The sequence below is a fragment of the Callorhinus ursinus genome, unplaced genomic scaffold (genome assembly GCF_003265705.2).
Source record: "Callorhinus ursinus isolate GAN/ISIS: 27379988/994484 unplaced genomic scaffold, GSC_fseal_2.0 scaffold20, whole genome shotgun sequence".
Taxonomy (NCBI): Eukaryota; Metazoa; Chordata; class Mammalia; order Carnivora; family Otariidae; genus Callorhinus; species Callorhinus ursinus.
In genome coordinates, this window is record NW_027397082.1 from 32,703,633 (window position 1) to 32,727,836 (window position 24,204).

General features: G+C 37.8%; 1 protein-coding gene across 4 annotated transcripts in view; it reads right to left on the bottom strand.

Annotated features, from left to right (window-relative positions):
• Positions 1-24,204, bottom strand: part of MAPK8 (mitogen-activated protein kinase 8) — a 113,163-nt gene that overhangs the window by 37,176 nt on the left and 51,783 nt on the right. The window lies entirely within an intron of this gene.

A 24,204-nucleotide genomic window follows, 5' to 3' on the forward strand; every position in this document is an offset into this window, starting at 1 on the left:
GCTTCATTAAAACACAATTAGAAAGAAAAAAATACCAGAGTTTGGTTAGCATCTGCTATACTGAAGGAGATGATTGATCGTTAAAAACAAAACAAAACTTTTACAAGGGTTAAGAGTTTCTCCACTACAAGTCACTAGTATTAATATGCATACATGTCTTAACTTACTGGAAAACTATAAAAACGAACAAAAAAAGCAAATAATTAAATGAAACATGCTTTTAAGGTCACTTCCATAGCTTAAAATTTAAAACCAGTCCTTTTTATGTATTTCTTATAAAATATGGAAACCTTAATTTTTGTGAGAAATTGATAAACTTTCATTCAAAAATAATTCACAATCTCATTTAGTGTGACATGGAAGAAATGACCAACTGCGAGGCTAGTGAGCTGGTTAGCATGTATGATCCCTACCTAATAAACACAGAGCAGCACAGTGCTGCCACCATAACAGAGCCCCTGATCCCCAACAGCAACAACTAGGTGTAATGCGGATGTTGAGGTTATAATGGTTGAAAGGATGAGAAGCAAGGTGCTAAACACAAGATAAAAGAAGAAGATATAAAATAAAGTTAAAAATAAGAAAATATAAGAGCAAATATATAGAGAAAAGCATTTAGTATATTAGGATGTGAAATAAAACAATACTGTTCTGAATTGTGTGGGGCCTCAAAAGCATGACCTAAGTGCTGACCACAGCCCTTTACCACATGCCTGATTACAAACCAAGGAAGTCTTTTTCCACCTATTTGAATTGTATTTACTTACAAACCCATTACCCATTCTTACTAGATGAAAGTGCTCTATTCCTAAAATGCACATAAGACAGCTCCAAACTATTCTCCACATCCCACAATAAACCAAGAAACCAGTTAGGTCTAAAGAATTAGTGTGTTGTGTGTGTACGGTTTTAAGACAGTGCTAACAAAAACAAAAATAAAAACAAAATCCTGAAAGACTTACAATGCAAAGAATCAATTTAACAAATACCAAGTGACTAACCTGTGCCAGGCACTATGTTGGGCCTTAGGGCCAGACTATGTAGAAACTCATGAACTGGATTCTAACACAGTTAGAACACAAGCAATTCTTAGAGTAGGATGGAAGGCACTGGAAAGTGGAGAGCAAGAGTACCCTGACCAGCATCCTGGCTGCTACTTGGGAGATTACACTGCAAGAGGAGGGGAACAAAAGTTGGAAGAGGAAAACTAGTAAGCTATTGCACTAATCCAGATAAGAGATAAAATTAAAATTAATGAGGATTCTTAGATGTGATGAAACTAAACGAAAAGTCCAAACAGTGTAAGCTTTAAAAAAGAAGGTAAGTAAATTGAAAGCAATTGAGAAGTCAGATAAATGATCTGGATACATTAAAGAGGGGGCAGAGAAATATTTCCAAAATCAATAACTAAACTAGTTATGTAATACTCCAGAGAGAAGTGTCTGAAATGACAAAAGTCATTAATTCTGCCTAAGAAGACAGACCAGAAGTTAAAGAATAAGGTTTGGTAATGATTTAAACATTTAGATATGCTCATAGGATGATCAAATACAGGTACTGGGTACCCAGACCAATTTCCTAAAGTAACCCAAATTCCCTCTTGTCTACCAGAGTAGGGAAATAGGAAGAAAGAAAGAGAAGTGAAAAGAGGAAGAGAGGGAAGTGTTGGGTGTCAGGTCCCTCATCAAATACTCTACACACTGATCCTGGAAACCTGGTCTGCCCAGGGCCCGGAGACAATAGTAACGGTCTCTGGTAATGTGCACATATGGTCAGAGGCAGAGCACAGAGCCGCCATAATAGCAAGGAAAGGCTTCTCTCTATTCCCAGAACAGAATGGCCCGGGAGCAGGAGTGCCTATGGTACATACACAGAAGTCTAGACTAAGCTGTGGCAGCAGCTGAGCGATGATAGTTAACACAACTCCCCAGGAACAGGCACAGCAAAGTACCCAAGGTTAAGTAGGTAGGCCCAGTCAGTGGTACCCTCCACAAAAGCCACAGCTGCCACTCCCACAAACAAGAAATAAAAAACTCTACTCATTTATGCTCTCAGTTGCAAAATATTTACTGGCATACCTGAGTCAAACTCTATGCTGGATACAAGAAACACAATAGTAATCAGCATCTATCTGCCCCTTAATGGAACTTGCAGTTAAGACAAATGAAGAGACCATAATTATTATGTTGCTTAGTATCTGCCTGTGTATCAATATGGCTGTGATAAGAGTGTGAAGGGAAAGGGCAGGATGATAATAGAAGCAAGATTATGCTAGTCTGGGCTCAGGAAAAAATTCCCTTGATGCTGTGATGTTTGAGCAAGATCTGAACACTGAATATGAGTTAACCAGGCATAGAGAGAAGGGAGCTTTCTAGGCAGAACAAACAGCACATGCAAGCCAAATTCACCAACTTTAACTATCCAATTTCATGAGTTTGATGAATGTATACAATCCTATAACCACAACCCAAACCATGATACAGATTATTTCTATCATCACAAAAATGTTCCCTGTGGGCCAATCCCTGCCCTCTATTTCCCACCCACCCCTGGCAATCAATGAACTGCTTACTTGTGTCTTTCCTAGCTCTTCATATAAATGAAATCACATAGCATTACGTAATTTGTGTGTCTGGCTCTTTCACTTGCCCTAATGCTTTTTTTTTTTTTAAGATTTTATTTTATTTTTTTAAAGATTTTTATTTATTTATTCATGAGAGACAGAGAGAGAGAGAGAGGCAGAGGGAGAAGCAGGCTCCCAAGGAGCAGGGAGCCCGATGCGGGACTCGATCTCAGGACTCTGGGATCATGACCAGAGGTGAAGGCAGATGCTTAACCATCTGAGCCACCCAGGCACCCAAGATTTTATTTTTTTAAAGTTATCTCTACACCCAATGTGGAGCTCAAACTCACAACCGCAAGATCAGGAGTCTCATGCTCCACCGAATGAGCCAGCCAGGCGCCCCTGCCCTAATGCATTTACTATATATCTGTGCTGCATCCCTTTTTAGTATTGTGTGGATATACCATTTGGACATTTAGATTGTTGCCCGTCTGGAGGTTATTATAAACAATGCTAGTATAAACATTCACACTTGTTTCCGCCATTCATCTTGGGTAAATATTTAGGAGTGGGATTCTAAGTCCTAGGTTTAACTTTTATAAGAAATTGCCAAACTGTTTTCCAAAGTGGCCATACCATTTTTCATTCCCAACAGCAAAGTAAGAGTTCTAAGTGCTCCACATTCTTGTTGATTGCCATTTAACTTTATGTACACTAGTGGGTTTCACTGTAGTTTACATTTATGTTTCCTAAGAATTAATGATGTTGAGCATTTTTTTCACAGGCTTATATGCTACATCTTTTTTTGATGAAGTAGCTAATTAACACTTTTGCCCATTTAAAAATATGATTGCTTTAGTACTAATTTATATCTTCTGGATATACATCGTTTATCAGACGTTGTGGAAGTATTTTTTCTCAGTCTGTGGCTTGCCTTTCCATTTCCGTTTTAAATGTCTTTTTTTTTTTTTAACGTTTTAACTTTGAAATAATTTTAGAACCACACAGAAGTTACAAAAATAGTACAAAGATCCTGGCTATCCTTCACCCAGCTTTACTCAAATGGGAGCATCTGACATGACCATAGCACAATTATCAAAATGAGAAAATTGACACTGGTACATACTATTAAGGAAAAGAAAACTTGACACTGGTATGATACTATTAAACAAACTACAGACTTTATTTCAGATTTTACCAGTTTTTACATGTACTTTGTGTGTAAATTTATCACATATATCTATTAGTGTAATCACAATCAGAATACAGAAGTGTTTCATCTCACCAAAGAAAATCCTTCGTGCTATCCCTTTATACAATTACACCCTCTTGTGAACCCTACCCGTGGCAACTATGATCTGTTTCCACCACTATAATTTTTTTCATTTAAATACTGTTATGTAAATGAAATAACATAATATGTAATCCTTTATAGTTTCCAATATGCAGGTCTTGCAAAATTTTGTTCAACTTTTCCTTGGGTATTAATATTCTAGGTGCTACTATAAATGTTTTAATGTTAATTTATTTTTAAATTTTCAATTGTTCATTGCTAGTACATGGAAATACAATTAAGTTTTTTGTATAATAACTTTGTACTAAGCTCATTTATTAGTCTTAGTAGCCTTTTTTGTGGATTCTTTGATATTTTCCACATATACAATCAGTTTCATGTCTTCATTTCCAATTTGGATGCCTCTGAATTTCTTTTCTTTCCCCACTGTACTAACTACAATTTCCATACAATCCTGAATAGAAATGTTAAGACCAAACATCATTCCCTTGGTTCCTGATCTGAGGGGAAGGCATTCAGTCTTTCACCACTGAGTATATGATGTAAATGACAGGATTTTACTAGCTGGCCTTTAACAAGATGAGAAAGTTCCCTTTAAGTCCTATTTCACTGAGAGTTTTTAGTATTTATAAGTATTGAATTTTGTCAAATTATTTTTCTGAATCTTTTGAGACAATCGTGTAATTTTATTTTCTTAGTTGGTTCATATGAAGTACACTGATTGGATTTTCAAATGTTGAACCAACCTTGTATTCCTGTAACGAATCCCACTTGGTCAAAAGTATCCTTTTTATATTACTGATTCATTTGGCTAAAATTTTGTTGAAAGCTTTTCCATTTATTTCTATGGGGAATACTGGGTCTGTGGTTTTCTTTCATGGTAACATACTGCTGACCTCATAAAATGAGTTGGGAAGTGCTCCCTCTTCTTTTATTTTCTGAAAGACTTTGTGTAGAAGTGGTATTATTTCATCCTGAATGTTTGATAAAATGTCTCAGTGAAGCCTTCTAGGACAAGAGTCTTTTTTGAGGTAAGGTTTTCATTGCAAATTAAAATTTTATATAGATATACATAGGACTATTCAGGTTATCTATTTCATCTTAAATGAGGTTTGGTAGTTTTGTGTTTTTCAAGGAATTTGCTAATTCCATCTAAGTTGTCCAATATAATGTCTATAGGATCTGTAACTATGTATCCTCTTTCAACCCTATACTATAATCTCTGCCTTTTCTTTTCCTGATCAGCCTGGCTAGAATTTTATCACTATTTTTGATCATTTTAAAAAGTTAGAGTTTATTTCTGACTTTCTCTATTGTTTTGCATTTTTCTATTTCACTGGTTCCCGCTCTTGTCTTTATTTCCTTCTTTCTGCTTGTTTTGGGATTGCTATTCTCTAAAAGTTTCTTAAAATGGAAGCTTAGAAATACTGGTTGTAAAACTCTTTTTAATAATTCTACTCACCACTTTAGCTTCTTCCTACAATTTGTCATCATCATATCCTTATTTAACAATAAAATAAATACCAACACGTGTATAGGTTTTACTTTATGCCAGGTCTTATTTCAAGTGCTTTATAAATCTCCTTTAATCCTCCCAATAGGCCTATGAAGGTTTTCTAGTTGTTTATGGCTAACGGGTAAATTCAGTTCTTCTTACTACTACTTGGCTGGGAGCATATATCCCATGTACTTATTTTGTGTGATGTTTCCTTATATTAAGATAGGAATTACTGTTTTTCTATCTTTCAGATGATGAAATTAAGTCTTAGAAAGGTTAATTGCTTATGGTTACAAAGTTAATAAGGGGCAGAGTGAAGATTTGAGTCCTTCACCCATACACTGTATTAAGTCCAAAATTAAAAAAATCTTGGTGATGAAAAAGGGTATGAAGGGAGAGGTACAGTTATAAATATGTTGAGTCTGAGATTATCTCTAAGACACCCAAATCTAAGTATCAAGTTGGTAGCCAGATACAGAACTGGACCTCGGAGGAGAGTGTGGGTAAAAGATACAAGTTTAAGAGTTGTTACTGAACCAATGAGAATGTTACTCAAGAAGAGTGCAGTAGGAAGGAAAAGAGACCTAAGATGCAGCTTTGTGAACACCCACATTTAATGACCAATCAGAAAAAGATAAGCCAACAAAGAAGTCAGAGAAGAGACAGCCAGACACAGAAAATGAGAGAACACATTGGAGAAGCCAAAGGAAGTGTTCTAAATAACAGTGGTCAATAGCAGTGAATGCTATAAAAATATCAAAGAAACCACTCGAATAGAATAATGGGGTTTGTAGAAGCTAGATTGGAATGAGCTGAGGTATAAGTAGGATATGATTTTAGAAACAGGTTAAGTAGTATCAGTACTTCTTAAGAGAAATTTAACAAAGAAGAGAGGAAATTGATAGAGAAAAGTAAGTGGTCAAGGGAGAATAATTAGATTATATATAATACATAACATAGTATAGCACAGCTTATATAACACAAAGACACCATGAACACATTTACCTACTAATAGAAAGGATCCAATATAGAAAGGAAGGGTGAGAACAGGGGAATGAAAAAGAAAAATGAAGCTTCAGATAGCACCATATCTCTGAAAAGGCAGAATGGAATGTGATCCAGAACACATGTATGGCTATACAGATGGAGATACTGGTGTAGCTCTGCCATCAGAAAATATCATCAAGACTGAGATGGAAGGATCGATTTCTAAGACAAGGGCATGAAGGATACTGGTGACATTATGGAGGATGCATTTGTTCTCCTGTTCTCTCCACAATGATACTAGAACAGCAAGAGTGTGAGGAGGAAATGCTATTGGTCGCTGATGACTCATGCCCCTACTCAGGAAGGCCTCTTCTTGGATTTAAAACAAAGGAACTATAGTTGTAGAATTTAGATGTGACTGGTTATAGAGCTCACAACAATAAGAGGAAAGACAGGCATTATTATCCCATTCAATAGATGGCTAAACTGAGGCTCAAAAAGGCTAACATATAATCAAATGCTGTGAAAATGTTGAGGTTCAGCTCTAGCCTTCCAACTTCACCTCTTATTATTCCTCTAGCAAGAACACTAAACTCAACGTCAACATGGCTAAACTGTCATCCCCCAAAACTCTCATGCACCTGAAATCTGCTCATTTTCCTTTCCTTTTTGTGAAATATTTTCACCATTTTTTCTAACCCTATTCTATCTACCAAAGACTAGCTTAAGTATGATGCTCATGAAGTCTTTTCTACTCAAACCAACTTGAACCTAATATCTCATCTAAACTACTTTGTATATTTAAATGTACATATTTTACTACCAGACTGTGATTAAAAAAAAAAAAGATTTTATTTATTTAAGAGAGAGAACATGCAAGGAGAGGGAGGGAGAGGGAGAGAATCCCAAGCAGACTCCACACTGCGTGCAGAGACCACATGGGATTCAAGGCAGGGCTCAATCCAACAACCCTGACATCATGACCTGAGCTGCAACCAAGAGTCAGATGCTTAACCGACTGAGCCACCCAGGCGCCCCCAGCCTGTGATCTTTTTGTGGTTAAGGACTGTTTCCTTCACCTTCAGATTTCTAACATATCAACTCTCTGTAACAGTTATGATTTAATATTGCTTAAAGAAGTTAACCAAGAATATGAATTTTTTAAAGTCACAAATTACATAATAAATTGTTTCTCTTCATCTGTGTTTTCCTTCACTACCAGGGGAAAAAAAAAGACTGAATTAGGTTTTAATGACTCAAGGTTTATTTCTGTGACATCTACACAAGGAACAAAACTCTACTGCTTTTATAGGTTGGCCCACCTATAAAATGGCTGGTCTGGCAAGCCTGAATGTGGAGACAAACAAGTTAAATAGTTATATTAAAAGTATTTAGGGAAAAAAGAATGAGTTCAATGCAGTCACACCAAAAGGCCTTACAGACAACAGAAAATAATGCAGGTTGCATCACAAATATATTTAATGGCTTAGAATTTAACCAACTAACTTCAGAAGTTATCCTACAGAAAAGTGAAACTCAACAAGTTCCTATAATCCTCACAACAAATAAGCTATTAGTAAATATTAAGACTTAAGAAGCTTATTATTAAAACAGAATGAAGTAAAACCAACAGACAAGAAGAAACAGAATTCTCTACCTATCCACCATCTCTAAAACTGAATAGTGTGAACATACAGACACTTGTATACCTTTTTTTTTTTTAAAGATTTTATTTATTTATTTGAGAGACAGAGAATGAGAGACAGAGAGCACGAGAGGGAAGAGGGTCAGAGGGAGAAGCAGATTCCCTGCTGAGCAGGGAGCCCGAAGTAGGACTTGATCCCGGGACTCCAGGATCATGACCTGAGCTGAAGGCAGTCGCGTAACCAACTGAGCCACCTAGGCACCCCACTTGTATACCTTTCTTTTTCCTGGATTATCCTTTACACTCTAGTTTAGTGTTTCTCCAATTTAAATGTTCATAAAAATTAATTTTCAGGAGTGTGTGTGTACACAAAAGATTTTATATTGTCTTTTATGAATTAGGAAACTTTCAAGAGTGGTTCTGACTTTGGCTTTATATACTGACTTTAGACTCTAACTCCAGTGTACAAAAGTCCAATCTAAATAATCCCTAAAACTTGCACAGTCAAAATCACCCCTAAAAATTATTTAAATCATCATATACAATAACATTTAGTACAATAACTTTTAAGGCCACACTAAATGAGATGTTCACCCTATGGGAAACATAGGAACTAATTAAAATCGAACAGCAGATTCCTGTCTCAAGGACACAAGCAGATTCCTGTCATTTCTTTCATTTTATCCATCTGTAAGACATGCACAGCTGGATAGCTAAAAGTTAAACTCATGTAAGATGAAATGTCACTACCATAATTATTAAAATAATGAAGCTTCCAGGAAGAGGTCAGAATCATATAAGAATTAATTCACCTGATTTGGACTTTATGAAAGTAAGAAGCTAAATGAACCTAGATGAGGGCTGAAATAATGCTCCTCTAAATTTGAGACTCTTCCTTATTCTCCTTTTCTGTACTACTCACTTATAAAGAGGAGGTTAGAATCAATTCCCACAGATCCTCTGTAAAAAAGTAGAGGGCAAATCCTTTAAGCATTAGGATAATTAGTATGTTTCTTTAGTTATCCATTGAGTGCAGAAACAAAGTATTCCCGCCAAAAGATAACCTGATGCTTGCTCACTACCGATTCTTCCTACTATGTACCAATCATACCTAGTATGCCCTCTTTGCTAGGAGAATCCGACCCCCCACCACAAAGGGAGTGGAGGAAGTAAGGCCCAGTTTGTACTCCAGCAACTGGTTTTTGTAAGATCTATTTATAAAATAGATTTTTCTCTTAATTGAGCTTGAGTAGGTTTATTACATTCCAACCACAAAATAATGCTAACACACCAGTGTCCCTTCACAATTTCTGTATTTTGAGGTGGATGCCTTTAAAATAGCAGCAGCCACATGAAGTCACTAAGCTTCAGAACTAGTTTCCAAGACTTCAGACATTCAAGTTATTTATTACAGATCTCAGGACTTTACAGCAGTGTCCTAAGCAATAAGTAGCATGCTTCTGACTACTTTTTAAATAACACTAACAGCCCAATATGTGTATTCTATTACCATTCATGTTTTTCTTAGCTGGTATCCAAGATTCTAAAATTACTTTGTACTCAAAATGGCAAAAATCTCAAAATATTAGAAAGCTGGTTCTGGGCTGCTCAACCGTATCTAGATTGTTAATGTTAGTGGTTAAAATGCAATGAGAATTTTTTCAGTGACATTCAATTTAATAAAAATAAGTAGCCTAGGGACGCCTGGGTGGCTCAGCTGGTTAAGCATCTGCCTTCGGCTCAGGTCATGATCCCAGGGTCCTGGGATCAAGTCCTGCATGGGGCTCCTTGCTCAGCAGGGAGCCTGCTTCTCCCTCTGCCTCCCGCTCCCCTGCTTGTGCGCTCGCTCTCTCTCTCTCTCTGGCAAATAAATAAAATCTTTTTTTAAAAAAATAAGTAACCTAATTTGTAAGAATACACTATTTCTCAAGGTACTCAAAAGATACTTTCATTTTAAAGCTAAGAAAAATGTATACTTGTAAATTCCTATAATACCTTTTTGAGTTCTTAGGCAAGAAAGAATACCTATAGCTTTAAGGGCATCTTTGTACTCTGTGGAACCCTGGGTTAACTCTTCTGCAATTGAAAAAACTGATCATACAAAAGAACTCATTCCTTGAGAAATATTCAAATGCCTGATGTTTTCTAATTATAACTTTTGCCAAGTCTTTTAGTAATAAGATTCTCAGGCTCACAAGAGAAGAAAATGTTGATCACATTCAACTACCACCAGAGACACTTCCTAAAACCACAAATTAGGAATAGCAAATGAGAAGTGTCCCAGATGCATTTTACAGGGAATTTTATTCATAATAGTTAATTCTACATATAATTACCACTAGTTTATCTTGCCAGCAGTATAATTATGATCAGAATTTTGAAAAAAGGGCTAGGTAGGTGTCAGAAGAAAGTGATTCCATTACAAACCGCTTTCTGTAATTAAATATGCCATTCCCAGGAGAAAAAAATAATCACTGAATTTCAGAGTAAATTACACCATGTTTCAAAATCTGAAAGCTCAGCAAGATGGGAGAGAAAGGGCGCCTGGGTGGCTCAGATGGTTAAGCGTCTGCCTTCAGCTCAGGTCATGATCCCAGGGTCCTGGGATCGAGTCCCGCATCGGGCTCCCTGCTCCTTGGGAGCCTGCTTCTCCCTCTGCCTCTCTCTCTCTCTCGCTCTGTCTCTCATGAATAAATAAAATCTTTAAAAAAAAAAAAAAGATGGGAGAGAAAAACAGCATTTCCATCTGATTGTGATAACCAGATGTAACAAATCTAAGTTGAAGATTTTTGCAAGATTAATAAAAAGGTTTAATTGTCCAGTTATAAACCTATAATCAATCACTCAAAAATACCTTCAATTTTAACCTCTAACTCCTCTTCAGGTTGCTCTTCACTGAATAAGACCTGTATTTTGTATCATAAAAATCTCTTTTTTCACTACCAACACATTAACAGCCACAAAGGCTAAAGACTAAATACACAGATTTTTTTCCCTGCATAAATTTATAGCAGATACTAAGTATTTCTCCTCTAATCCTCCTCCCCTCCCACTGTGCAAGAAGATTTATGACTTGCTGTTGTAATTCAATAACCTATATATGAAAAAACCTCATGAAATCACCGAGAAGGCAATTTAAATATAACATGGGTGTCCCACATGCTAAATGGCAGAAGTGATAAAATGGCTTTTTTTCTGGTTTGGATGTTTTGATTCATGAAAGAAAACAGTGTTAACCAACTTATGTGTATTTATTTGTTCCTAAAGGGGCCCCTAACAATTTTAATCTATAAAACAATGAAGTACTTTGAAGGAAAAAGATCCTTGAATATTAATGTCAAATGATTTGATGCAATAAATGGCACACAGGAAGAAAGCCTAGAAAAACAAAGTATGCTAGACCCACTCGGTACAAGAACAAACGATCCCAAGAGGGCTGAAAAGGCCCCAGCAGGACTGCAACCCTGAATAATCATGAATAACTATGATACTCCTGAGGCATTAAGAAATTAAATGACCAGTGTACTCCATTTCAGAAAGCCAGAACCTGGTTAATAAATTTTTATAAAGAAGCCAATCAAAGTTATATTTTTTAAATGTTAGTATATTAGGGAGACAAAAATCACATATAATACACATCATAAATTGGCAGTAAACATGTTACAAAAAGTCACGGCTACTCCTCAAATCCTTACAATCACCCTTCATGCCCCACTATCTCTTGAACCCTCTGAAGAGCCACTTACAAGTTCCCAAACTCAGGGCCTGCTCAATCAACTCCTCTTGAACCACTCTGCAAACTGCTCAAACCTTGCAAACAACTTTTCTCTACCTCTACTTCTCACTCCTTAAATACCATACCTAAGAAGACCTTACCTTTCCATGTATTTCCCTTCCTTGGTAAATTCATGGCTTCACTTATGATCTCCGAGTTTTGTTTCCAGCCCAGACCTCTCTGGTATATTCAACTGTCTTTTGGTCATGTGAGTATGTTCCATAGATATTCAAACTCTAAATAGTTAAAGTCAAACCTTTTTTCCAAAACTTGTTCTTGCTTCCATATCTATTTCCTTTGTCAGCAGTACGATTCTTCTAGTAACAGAGGCTGGAAATCTCCAAAGAAACTACTGGTTCATTTTCCTTTAGTGTCACCTTTACCTTCGGATCAATCTCTTACAGTTACTCTCACTTATTCTTTGCACAAAATGAGCCCCAGGCTTTTAACAACTCTACTTTCCCATTAGTCCTCTCATGCTTTTACTTTTTTCCTTCCTCATTTTACATTCCACAGTCTATTAGTTAGACCACCACTAAGCCAACATCCCTGCTCTTTCCTTGATACACCAACCTGAAACAGCACAGTGGGGACCAAACTGGCTCCTCCTCCTCTTGAGCATATACAGAAGCTGCTGAACAAAAAACACAATGGTGCATACTGGTACTGCTTTTCAATTCAAGGCCCACAGTCTAAGCCAGACAGAAAATCCTAGATTTCCCTAGTCAGCTATCTTCTCTAATTTCTACAATACAGTTGACCAAGAAATGACACAGGTATGAACTGTGCAGGTCCATTCATAGGTGATTTTTTTTCAATAAATACAATATAGTACTGTAAATATATTTTCTCTTCCTTATGATTTTCTAAACATTTTTCTTAGTAACATTTTTTCTCTAGCTTACCTTACTGTAAGAATACAGTATATAATACATTAACATAATGTGTTAACTATATTATCAGTAAGGGTTACAATGAACAGTAAGCTATAAGTAGTTAAGTTTTGGGGGGATCAAAAGTCAGATGCAGATTTTCTACTGTGCAAGGGCTGGTGTCCCAACTCCGCATTGTTCAAGGGTCAACTGAATCTATCTGAAATAGTCACCCTGCTCCTTAAATCTTCAACCCTACCTTACTTACAGATAATAGCAATCCCTTCCTAGAGAAAACCAAAGTCAGGAAATACCTTAACTTTCTCTTGCCAAACCAATATCCATATATTTATTTTTGCTTCATTCTTCACTATTATACTGTAACAGTGCTCTGAATAACTCTCCTGTTTGCTCCTCTTTCTCCTAGCACTCAAAAATGACTAAGCCTCTGCTATTAAAAAAAAAAAAATACATACACACACTTAAAAACCCTATTTCACTGTCAACAGCAATCTCTAGCCATAGGCCCCTCACTTTCCTTCCTCTCAAATTTCTCATATGCTATCCCAAACTCTTTACGCCCCACAGAGTCCTCAATCCTCTGCTTCCATTTTTACCACCATTAAACTCATTTGCCAAGGTGATCAACAAACGCCTTGCTCTGAAAGTCAACAGAACTGTACTCCTTATGCTGATCAGCAGAATCTGGCACTGTTCACCACATTCTCCTCTTTCCTTGAATTCCTAAAAACTTTGCATGTTTTGATTTTTCTCACCTTCTGTTCTTTCTCAGTCTTCCTTTGCAGGCTCCTTTTCCTTGCCAGCCCTCAAACAGGACTGTCTCCAGGGCTGTCCTGGCTCTCTTCTCTTGTTATCTCTCCCAGGGCCATCTTATCCACTCTCATGACTTCAGTTAACATTTAAAACTAACTTTCAAACATTTATCTACTATTGAGCTTTTCCCTCTGCCCTAGATGCATACATTCAATGGTCTATTAGGCATCTCCATTTAAATGTCTCAAAGCTACCTCAAACTCTGCATGTGTAAAAATGAATTCATTCCATCTCTTCTAATCCCCACTGAATCTTCTTCTCCTATGTTCTTTCCAGCTCTGGGTACTATCATCATGAACTCAGTTATTCAAGCCAGAAACACAGACATTATCCTTGATTCTTCATCTTCCCATATACAATTCACCATACAATTCTGGAGATCCAATTTTTAATCTACCACAAATTCATTCTCTAACTCACCACTCTAACTCTGGCCAACATTATCTATTGCCTGAATTACTGTATTGTCCTAAAGAAGGCCTCTAGTCCCCCTGCCCTCAATTCTTCACTCTGATGTCAGACTGATCTTTTGAAGCTGATTAATTCTGAGAAGTCTACCCAACCCACAACTCACTGCTCCCCCTTACTCATGAAAGGGGTGGGCTACGAAGCCCTGGTTTTTGCTATATGCTCTCCTGGCCATAGCTGATTAGATTTAGGGGAGACAACTGACTTAATGAACCAATTAGATTTTCTCCAAGGGATGTGGAATTGGGAGAAAAACTAAGAGGCTGTGGGTTAGCTTTGTAGTTAAAAGAAACAGAGAAGCCAGGAGAGAAAGAACAATGAAGTAGAAGCTAGAGACAAGATACCTTGTGATGAAGGTGAAGAAGAGGGCAGACCAAGAGAGCCTGATACTAATGCAGGACCCATTTTTGGTCCCAGACCTTTGTGAAGTCTAGCTGCACTTCCTACCCTTGCATATGCTGAACTTCTCTGGATCATTTTCTTTGTGTTTTCCTTAAGTTTCTTACTTAAAACTAAAACATCCTTAACAAAAATAATCCTTCTAACATGGAAATTTGATCCTGAATCTCCCTTGCTTAAAATCATACCATGGTTCCCTCTGGCTCATTGGACAAAGCCCAGATCTTTCATTAGGGCTTCCAGGGCTATGGATAATTTGGCCCTGGCCTCCTCTCCAATCCAGGATACTACAATAACGAATTTCTTTTAGTTCCATAATGTACCACAATCTCTCTCACCTCCAAGGTGACACATAGTTTCTTTTTACCTACAATATACTTCTCCCTACTCACTTTCCCTAGTCAAGATCCACTCATCAATGAGGCTTTGAATTTAGTGGCCAGCGCAGTCACTCCCAGGGCACACTAGCTTTCTTCTATGGCAGCATATGCATTATCCTAATTGTAAATGCCTGAGTTTTCCATTAGACTAGTAAAAACTCTGTAAGGGCAAACAGCATTTGTTTTGTTCACAGTTGTGCTCATAGAAATGCACAGCAAATACCCAAATATTTATGAATGAACTAATAGAATCAGTTGCCAAACTGTGTTGATTTTACACACAAAATATCTTGATAAAATTTATTTCTATAGATACCATCCTATTCAATCTCATTTCTTCTTCCCTAAGTTATTTCAATGAATTTTTAACTAATCTCTCTGCCTAATTTCACCCCATTCAAATCCATCCTATCTCCTGTAACAGGTAGATACCAAGAGATGTTAGTTCTCTCCTCTGCTTAAAAACTGACTCTAGAACGCCCATCCAGGTGAACTACTTTTATTTCTTGAACACATCAAACTTTTCTGCCTTTATGTCTCTGTTCTCTTCTGTGAAATGCCCTTCTCCATCATTTCCAAGTGTTCGGATATAAGCCATCATCATATAAGGCCAGAAAATGGTACTTTTCATCTGAATTTTATCTATACTGTTATGACAACTTAGTATTTTTTACTGTACTAAAAGTTACCTACATACCTAACTGTAAAATATTATCTCAACCAAAAAATGTCAAGTTTCTTCATTACGCAAAAATAAAACATGTAACACAATTCAATGTAAACGATGTGACTGAGTTATTAATGTTCCTAAATGTGGTAATAATCAGGGTTACTATAAGTAATAACACTGCACTTGTCTACAACATAGACTTTTCTTATTTAAAATGTTTTCATTACCAAGGGTTGCTGCTTTGTGCTGGTTAACGACATTCCTTTAAGCAATTAACTCGGAACTTACTTGGTATTAACCAAAATGTTTTAATTATAAAGGTGAAAAAATAACCAACGTATCTCAATCAATATAAAAATTTCATTTGTGGGTTTGGTATCTCAAATGGTTCTTGGTTTAACACCTTCTAATTATTCAGTTAAATACTCAAGTCCAAAAGACAAAGTGAAATAATGTTTGTGTGTGGAAAGAGCCGAGATGTCCTTCAACAGATGAATGGATAAAGAAGACATGGTCCCTGTATACAATAGAATATTACTCAGCCATCAGAAAGGACGAATACCCAACTTTCACATCAACATGGATGGAACTGGAGGAGATTATGCTAAGTGAAATGTCAAGCAGAGAAAGTCAATTATCATGTGGTTTCACTTATTTGTGGAACATAAGGAACAGCATGGAGGACATTAGGAGAAGGAAGGGAAAAATGAAGGGGAGGGTAATCGGAGGGAGAGATGAACCATGAGAGACTACGGACTCCAAGAAACAAACTGAGGGTTCTAGAGGGGAGGGGGTGGGGGGATGGGTTAGCCTGGTGATGGGTATTAAGGAGGACACATACTTTATGGAGCACTGGGTGTTACACGAAAACAATGGATCATGGAACACTACATCAAAAACTAATGATGTACTGTATGGTGACTAACATAACATAATAAAATAAAATAAATATAAAAAACAGAAGTCTTAAGCTTCCCCCCAAAAAAATTAAAAAAAAGAAATAATGTTTGTGATTATGCAGCAGAGAGCACTCAAGAAAGCAAGATTTTTTAATTTGAACCCAGCTATTAAAGTGCAATAATAAAGCTTTCCAAATATCCAACTGCTTCAGAATAGCTGGTTGCCAATACTTAGGGTGAACAATTATCAATCCTATTCAAATTTTCAAATTATGATCCCAACCCACTGATGGATCATGAAATCAATTTAGTGTATTAGAATTTTTTTTAATAAAACAGAAGAGAATAAAGAAGATCAGAGAAAGCAGCTCATGTGTTAGTATTTGTGAAACTTTTACATTCACACACACACACACAGTGTGCACTGCAGAACAGTATTTTTGAGATATTTTTATGGACCAGATATTTCTTATGGACCGTAATCAGAAAGTCAAAATGGGGGGAGGAGCAACAGGAGTAGGAGACCCAAATTACATCTGGTCCCAGGAATCAGCCAGATGGGGATCAAACCACTCTGAACACCTAAAAACTCACAGGAGATCAAAGAAAAGAACAGCAGCAACGCTCTGAACAGAAAAGCAACCACTTTCTGGAAGGAGGACATGCGGAGAGGTGAATCCGAGGCAGTATTTGGGAAGATAGACGGGTGGAGGGGGAGTCGGCTACCGGCAAGTGATGGAGCAGCGAGAACAAAATCAGAACTTTCAGAATTCTGCTCCGCTGAGGGACGTCACTGCAGTGCCTAAGCAGGGGGTGGAACCCCCGCTGGGACAGTGTGGTCTCAGGACCCTCGGGGTCACAGAAAGACTGGGGTGCCTGAGTGTGGCAGAGCTCCCAGAGATTGGAGCAGGGAAGCCGGCTGCACATAGGGAGCCGAGGAGCGGGCTCTCAGCTCGGGGTTGCCATAAAACGTGATCCATGGCACAAGTCGGGCCACTGCTCCTCTAGCAGGGACCCAACAAGTGGCAGATCCAGAGAGATGGCCCTTACTCCCCCAGGAGGAGCGGGGCAGGAGCTCACCAAAGGAATCTGCTGGGTTTGGAGACTCCAAACGAGGTCAGGTGCCAGAGACAGACACTCGGTCATAGGCCGGGTGAGCAAAGAGTGCGGCCGGAGACCAGGGAGACGGGAGTGACTGACTGCTTTTCTCGGGGGGCGCACTGAGGAGTGGGGCCCCAAGTTCTCGGCTCCTCCAGGGTAGAGATTGGAAGGCTGCCATTTTCACTCTCGTCCTCCAAAGCTGTAGGGAAAGCTTTCAGGGAACAAAAGCTACCAAGAGCAAACCTGAGCAGATTACTTAGCCTGCCCCAACAAGGACCTGGCAATTCCGCCTCCGGCAAAGACATTTGAGAATCACGGCGACAGGCCCCTCCCCCAGAAGATAGCAAGAACAGCCAGCCCAGACCAAGTTTACCGATCAATGAGACCGGCAGAACTCCAGCACTAGGGGAATACAGTACACAAAATTCATGGCTTTTTTCCCCATGATTCTTTAGTCTTTCAAAGTTAATTTTTTAAATTTTCTTTATTTTTTCTTTTTCTAGTTTTCTTGAAATTTTTTCCCTTTTTCAACCATCTTATCAATCCCTTTTTTAAAAAATCATTTTTACTTCTCATTTTTAGAGTGATATTCTAACCCTTCATTGTAGTTAACTTTATTTTTTGTATATATATATATATATACACATAAAAGTTGTTCTCTAAAATTTTGGGATATAGTTTCTTCTAACAGACCGAAACATACCCTAAATCTCTAGTGTATGGCTTTGTTCTAGTCTCCTGCCTGATCACATTCTCTCCCCCTTTTTTTTTGGTTTTTTTGTTTTGTTGTTTTTTTTAATTTCTCTTTCTTTTTTCAACCAACTTCTTGTCTTATCAATTCCTTATAAAACCTCCTATAATTTTCATCTTTACAGTCATATTCCATCCCTTCATTGTATTTACCCTTAGTTTGGTACATATATAAGTTTTTCTTTCTTTAAAATTTAGGGAGGCAGTTTCTTCTAACAGACCAAAATACGCCCAAAATCTAGTGTGTGGCACTGATCTATTCACCAGCCTGATCATATTTTATCATATTTTTTCCCCTTTCTTTCCCTTTCTTTTCCCCCCAGTTTTGGGTCTCTTCTGATATGTTTATATATTTTTCTGGAGTTGCTGTTACGCTATTAGCATTTTGTTCACTCATTCATCTATTCTCCTCTGGACAAAATGACAAGATGGAAAAACTCATCTTGTGAGAAAGAACCAGAGGCAGTACCGACTATGAAGGACCTAATCAATACAGACATTAGTAAGATGTCGGAACTAGAGTTCAGAATGATGATTATAAAGATACTAGCTGGGCTTGAAAAAAGCATGAAAGATACTAGAGAATCCCTTCCTGGAGAAATAAAAGAACGAAAATCTAACCAAGTCGAAATCAAAAAGGCTATTAACGAGGTGCAACAAAAAAAATGGAGGCTCTAACTGCTAGGGAAAATGAAGCAGAAGAGAGAATTAGTGATATAGAACAAATAACGGAGAATAAAGAAGCTGAGAAAAAAAGAGATAAACAACTACTGGATCACCAGGGCATAATTCAAGAGATAAGTGATACTATAAGACGAAACAACATTAGAATAATTGGGATCCCAGAAGAAGAAGAAGGGGGGGGAGAAGGTATACTGGAGCAAATTATAGCAGAGAACTTCCCTAATTTGGGGAAGGAAATGAGTATCAAAATCCAGGATGCACACAGAAACCCCCCTCAAAATCAATAAAAATAGGTCAACACCCTGACATCTAATAGTAAAACTTACGAGTCTCAGAGACAAAGAGAAAATTCTGAAAGCAGCTCAGGACAAGAGGTCGGTAACCTACAGAGTAGAAACATTAGACTGGCAGCAGACGTATCCACAGAGACCTGGCTGGCCAGAAAGGACTGGCATGATATATTCAGAGCACTAAATGAGAAAAATATGCAGCCAAGAATACTATATCCACCTAGGCTGTCATTGAAAATAGAAGGAGAGATAAAAAGCTTCCAGGACAAAGAAAAACTAAAAGAATTTGCAAACACCAAACCAGCCCTACAAGAAATATTGAAAGGGGTCCTCTAAGCAAAGAGAAAGCCTAAAAGTAACAAGAGACCAGAAAGGAATAGAGACAATATACAGTAACAGTCACCTTACAGGCAATACAACAGCACTAAATTCATATCTTTCAACAGTTATCCTGAATGTAAATGGGCTAAATGCCCCAATCAAAAGACATAGGGTATCAGATTGGATAAAAAAACAAGACCCATCGATATGTTACCTGCAAGAGACTCATTTTAGATCCAAAGACACCTCCACTGAAAGTGAGGGGATGGAAAACCATTTACCATGCTAATGGACACCAAAAGAAAGCTGGGGTGGCAATCCTTGTATCAGACAAATTAGATTTTAAACCAAAGACTATAATGAGATGAGAAAGGACACTATATCCTACTTCAAGGGTCTATCGAACAAGAAGATCTAACAAATATAAACATCTATGCCCCTAACATGGGAGCAGCCAATTATATAAGCCAATTAATAACAAAAGCAAAGAGACATATTGACAACAATACAATAATAGTGGGGGACTTTAACACCCCCCTGACTGAAATGGACAGATCATCTAAGCAAAACATCAACAAGGAAATAAAGGCTTTAAATGACACACTGGACCAAGTGGACTTCACAGATATATTCTGAACTTTCCATCCCAAAGCAAAAGAATACACATTCTTCTTTAGTGCACACGGAACATTATCCAGTATAGAACACATTCTAGGTCGCAAATCAGGTCTCAAGTGGTACCAAAAGACTGGGATCATTCCCTGCATATTTTCGGACCACAATGCTTTGAAACTAGAACTCAATCACAAGAAGAAAGTCAGAAAGAACTCAAATACATGGAAGTTAAAGAGCATCCTACTAAAGAATGAATGGATCAACCAGGAAATTAAAGAAGAATTTAAAAAAATCATAGAAACAAATGAAAATGAAAACACAACTGTCCAAAATCTTTGGGATGCAGCAAAGCCGGTCCTAAGAGGAATGTATATAGAAATACAAGCCTTTCTTAAGAAACAAGAAAGGTCTCAAATACACAACCTAACCCTACACCTAAAGGAGCTGGAGAAAGAACAGCAAATAAAGCCTAACCCAGCAGAAGAGAAATAATAAAGATCAGAGCAGAAATCAATGAAATAGAAACCAAAAGAACAGCAGAACAGATTAAGGAAACTAGGAGCTGGTTCTTTGAAAGAATTAATAAGATTGATAAACCAACAAAAACTGTTGGCCAGACTTATCAAAAAGAAAAAAGACCCAAACAAATAAAATCATGAATGAAAGAGGAGAGATCACAACCGACAACAAAAAAAATACAATTATAAGAACATATTATGAGCAACTATACGCCAGCAAATTAGATAATCTGGAAGAAATGCATGCATTCCTAGAGATGTATAAATTACCAAAACTGAATCAGGAAGAAATAGAAAATCTGAACAGACCCATAACCACTAAGGAAATGGAAGCAATAATCAAAAATCTCCCAACAAACAAGAGCTCAGGGTCAGATGGCTTCCCAGGGGAATTCTACCAAATGTTTAAAGAAGAATTAATACCTATTCTTCAGAAGCTGTTTCAAAGAATAGAAATGGAAGAAAAACTTCCAAACTCATTTTATGAAGCCAGCATTACCTTGATCCCAAAAACAGACGACCCCATCAAAAAGGAGAACTACAGACCGATATCCCCGATGAACATGGATGAAAAAACACTCACAAAATACTAGCCAATAGGATCCAACAGTATATTAAAAGGATATTCACCACAACAAAGTGGGATTTATTCCTGGGCTGCAAGGTTGGTTCAACATCCACAAATCAATCAATGTGATACACTACATTAATAAAAGAAAGAACAAGAACCATATGATCCCCCAATAGATGCAGAAAAAGCATTTGACAAAGTACAGCATCCTTTCTTGATTAAAACTCTTCACAGTATAGGGATAGAGGGCACATACCTCAATATAATAAAAGCCATCTACGAAAAACCCACAGTGAATATCACCCTCAGTGAGGAAAAACTGAGAGCTTTTCCCCTAAGGTCAGGAACACGGCAGAGATGTCCACTATCACCACTGCTATTCAACGTAGTAGTAGTAGTAGTCCTAGCCTCAGCAATCAGACAACCGAAAGAAGTAAAAGGCATCCTAATCAGCAAAGAAGAAGTCAAACTCTCACTTTTTGCAGATGATGTGATACTTTATGTGGAAAACCCAAAAGACCCCACCCCGAAACTGCTAGAACTCATACAGGACTTCAGTAAAGTGGCAGGATATAAAATCAATACACAGAAATCAGTGGCATTCCTACACACCAACAACACGACAGAAGAAAGACAAATTAAGGAGTCGATCCCATTTACAATTGCACCCAAAACCATAAGATACCTAGGAATAAATCGAACCAAAGAGGAAAAGAATCTGTACTCAGAAAACTATAAAATACTCATGAAAGAAACTGAGGAAAACACAAAGAAATGGAAAAATGTTCCATGCTCATGGATTGGAAGAACAAATATTGTGAAGATGTCAATGCTACCTAGAGCAATCTATATATTTAATGCAATCCCTATCAAAATACCATAGGCTTTTTCCAAAGAAATGGAATAATCCTAAAATTTGTATGGAACCAGAAAAGACCCCAAATAGCCAGAGGAATGTTGAAAATGAAAAGCAAAGATGGTGGCATCACAATTCCGGACTTCCAGCTCTATTACAAAGCTGTCATCATCAAGACAGTATGGTACTGGCACAGAAACAGACACATAGATCAATGGAACAGAATAGAGAGCCCAGAAATGGACCCTCAATTCTATGGCCAACTAATCTTCGACAAAGCATGAAAGAACGTCCAGTGGAAAAAAGACAGTCTCTTCAATAAATGGTGTGGGGAAAATGGGACAGCCACATGCAGAAGAATGAAACTGGACCATTTCCTTACACCACACACAAAAATATACTCAAAATGGATGAAAGACCTAAATGTGAGACAGGAGTCCATCAAAATCCTAGAGGAGAACACAAGCAGCAACCTCTTCGACCCTGGCCGCAGCAACTTCTTCCTAGAAACATTGCCAAAGGCAAGGGAAGCAAGGGCAAAAATGAACTACCCCTGGGACTTCATCAAGATAAAAAGCTTTGCAGAGCAAAGGAAACATTCAACAAAACCAAAAGACAACCGACAGAATGGGAGAAGATATTTGCAAATGACATAACAGATAAAGGGCTAGTATCCAAAATCTATAAAGAACTTATCAAACTCAACACCCAAAGAACAAATGATCCAATCAAGAAATGGGCAGAAGACATGAACAGACATTTCTGCAAAGAAGACATCCCAAAACTCAACAGACACATGAAAAAGTGCTCAACATCGCTCGGCATCAGGGAAATCCAAATCAAAACCTCAATGATATACCACCTCACACCAGTCAGAATGGCTAAAATTAAGTCAGGAAACAACAGATGTTGGTGAGGATGCGCAGAAAGGGGAATCCTCCTACACTGTTGGTGGGAATGCAAGCTGGTGCAGCCACTCTGGAAAACAGTATGGAGGTTCCTCAAAAAGTTGAAAATAGAGCTACCATACGACCCAGGAATTGCACTACCAGGTATTTACCCCAAAGATACAAATGTAGTGATCCGAAGGGGTACGTGCACCCCAATGTTTATAGAAGCAATGTCCACAATAACCAAACTATGGAAAGAGCCAAGATGTCCATCGACAGATAAATGGATAAAGATGTGGTGTGTGTGTGTGTGTACACACACACAATGGAATATTATGCAGCCATCAAAAGGAATGAAATCTTGCCATTTGCAAGGACGTGGATAGAACTGGAAGGTGTTATGCTGAGCAAAATAAGTCAATCAGAGAAAGACATGTATCACATGACCTCACTGATATGAGGAATTCTTAATCTCAGGAAACAAACTGAGGGTTGCTGGAGTGGTGGGAGGTGGGAGGGATGGGGTGTCTGGGTGATAGACACCGGGGAGGGTATGTGCTATGGTGAGTGCTGTGAAGTGTCTAAGACTGTTGAATCACAGACCTATACCTCTGAAACAAATAATATATTATATGTTAAAAAGAAGAAGAAGAAGAAGATAGCAAGAGGGGAAGAATGAAGGGGGGTAAATCGGAGGGGAAGATGAACCATGAGAGACTATGGACTCTGAGAAACAAACTAAGGGTTCTGCAGGGAAGGGGGGTGGGGGGATGAGTTAGCCTGGTGATGGGTATTAAAGAGGGCACATACTGCACGGAGCATTGGGTGTTATGCGCAAACAATGAATCATGGAACACTACATCAAAAACTAATGATGTAATGTATGGTGATTAACATAACAATAATAAAAATATGGGAAAAAATTACTACCTATTGTGAGTTCTTGAATCAGGAAGTGACTAAACAATAAAATATGCAATTAAGATTTAGATTAAGCTGATTCAGCAAGACCATTGTAACTCACTGAACATGCTCATTTCTTGACAACTTAAGAGTTCTTTCCCTATGTCTAAAAAATCATTCAGATACATAGTTATCAATAACAAATGGCTAGGAACTCCACAAACTTTTTTTTTTTTAAGCAGGTTCCACACCCAGTGTGGAGCCCAACGTGGGGTCTGAGATCAAGACCTGAGCTGAGACCAAGAGTCAAATGCTCAACAAACTGAGCCACCCAGGCACACACCGCAACATACTTTTTAAAACACCTTTGCCAAAGTTTCTTTATAGACAGATAATTTTACATTTCCCTCAAAAGATGGAA